At 45.5% G+C, this 2,203-nt stretch overlaps 1 pseudogene; it reads right to left on the minus strand.

Moving 5' to 3' along the window:
- Positions 1-919: 919 nt before the first annotated feature.
- Positions 920-1,522, minus strand: LOC105523452 (annotated as a pseudogene).
- Positions 1,523-2,203: the final 681 nt, after the last annotated feature.

Genomic DNA, 2,203 nt, shown 5'->3' on the forward strand with positions numbered 1-2,203 from the left:
AGGAAACAGAGACACGATCATGTTTCTACAGTACTGGTAGAGTTTTTAACTGAGACAGTCCCCAAAAGGTATAATCTATCAAAGATCTTAAAAACATAGGTACTCTGCAGTCCTAGCTGCTTGGGAGGCTGAGGAAGGAAGACTCTTAGAACCCAGGAATTCAAGGGTGCATTGAGCTATGATTGCACTACTGCACTCCAGCCTGGGCAATGGAGTGAGACACTGCCTCTAAAAACCAAGCAACCAACAAACAAGAATCTGTGCTTTTTAATTCAGAAAGTCCATGTATAGAAATTTATCTTAAGATAATTATATGGCTGGGCACAGTGGCTCATGCCTGTAGTCTCAGCACCTTGGGAGGCTGAGACGGGAGGATTACTGGAGTCCAGAAGTTCCAGAACAGCCTGGGCAACATGGTGAGACATCGTCTCTATAAAAAAAATATAAAAAATTCCCCGTCTCTATAAAAAGCACAAAAAGTTAGCCAGGCATGGTAGCGCACATCTGTGATCCCAGCTACACAGGAGGCTGAGACTATGGAATCACTTGAGCGTGGGAGGTAAAGGCTGCAGCGAGCCATGATCATGCCACTGTACTCCAGCCTGGGTGTCAGAGCAAGACCCTGTCTCAGAAAAAAAAAAAAAAAAAGGGTGGGATAATTAGATAATTATAGAAGAGCCTAATGATTACTCTGCAAGAATCATTTTGGGTGCCTTATTTGGAAGTGTAAAAATGTTGGAAATAACCCAAGTATCCAACATTAGGGAAAATGGTTTAGAAAATTACAAATCCATGCAGTGGAATCTACAGGGCCATTAGCAGTGCGAGCAGGTAGTGAAGGGAGGCCACACATAGGCATGCTGGCAGGTGTATTTTTCATTGTACTTTCACTGACTTTACAATATGTGGAAATGATTCTTCAATTCTGGCAATAGAGTAACTCCTCATCCTGGTTCTGGTGAAGGCATGACAGCTGTGAGCATGCATGTATGTGCTGGTGTATAGGCACACACACATACGTGCTCAAACTCTTAAACAGGAGCTTCTGCAAACGTATGTAATAAGCTGGAGAAAGTCATTTTCACCAGCATCACCTCCATGAAGAGCACTGGGTTTATTTGAAAGAAATTTCTTGATGAATCGCTTAGAAGAGGATATGAGATCACAAATGATCTCAGTATGTTCAGAACTGCCTTGCAAAAGGCAAGCAGGGGCCTCTTAGTTTACTCCAGAGGAAGCAAGAAGAGAGAAGAGGGAGTGGGAAGATGTGTCAGGGAGTCCCCAAGACATGCTCAGGTTTGACGATTTGCTGCAAAGACTCGCAGAACTCAAAAAAGCCGTTGTATTCACAGTTACAACTTACTACAGTGGAAGGATATGGATTAAAAATCGGCAAAGGGGCCAGGCGCGGTGGCTCATGCCTGTAATCCCAGCACTTTGGGAGGTCGAGGCCAGCAGCCTCGTCACTTGAGCTCAGGAGTTCGAGATCAGCCTGGCCAACATGGCAAAAACTCATCTCTACTAAAATACAAAAATTAGCCAGGCATGGTGGCTGGCACCTGTAATCCCAGCTCCTTGGGAGGCTGAAGCAGGAGAATCACTTGAACGTGGGAGGTGGAAGTTGCAGTGAGCCGAGATCCAGCCTCTGCACTCCAACTTTGGCGACAGAGCAAGACTCCATCTCAAAAATAGATAAATAGATAAATAAAATCAGCAAAGGAAAAAGGTGCTCAGGGCAGAATCCAGGCAGGAGCTTCCAGCTGTACCCTCCTAGAGAGTCATATGTGCAGTGCTTAATTCTCCCAGCAATGATGTGTGACAACACACCCAAAACATTGCCAACCAGGGAAACTCACCTGAGCCATAGTATCCATGGCTTTTATTGGGGATGAGTTACCCAGTATCCAGCCCCTCCAGAGGTCAGGCTGATACAGCATGACTCCGGGCACCCACCATAAATCATGTTCTTAGTATCAACTATCTGGCATGGCCCAAGGCCCCAGATACACAGAAGTCTTCTTATCAGGCAGAATATTTTAAGCCGTTAGCAGTTATCTTACAGGAACAGGTGAAGGGCCAGTCCCTTCTCTGAGATGTGCAGGGTTTAACCATCCCAAGCCTCTTGAGTTAACCCTGTAGTGAATAGAAGAGAAGGGGAAATGAAGGTAAGGAGCCTGGGGGTGGTGGCTAACACCTATAATCC

The sequence above is a fragment of the Colobus angolensis genome, unplaced genomic scaffold (assembly GCF_000951035.1).
Source record: "Colobus angolensis palliatus isolate OR3802 unplaced genomic scaffold, Cang.pa_1.0 Scaffold464, whole genome shotgun sequence".
Classification (NCBI taxonomy): Eukaryota; Metazoa; Chordata; class Mammalia; order Primates; family Cercopithecidae; genus Colobus; species Colobus angolensis.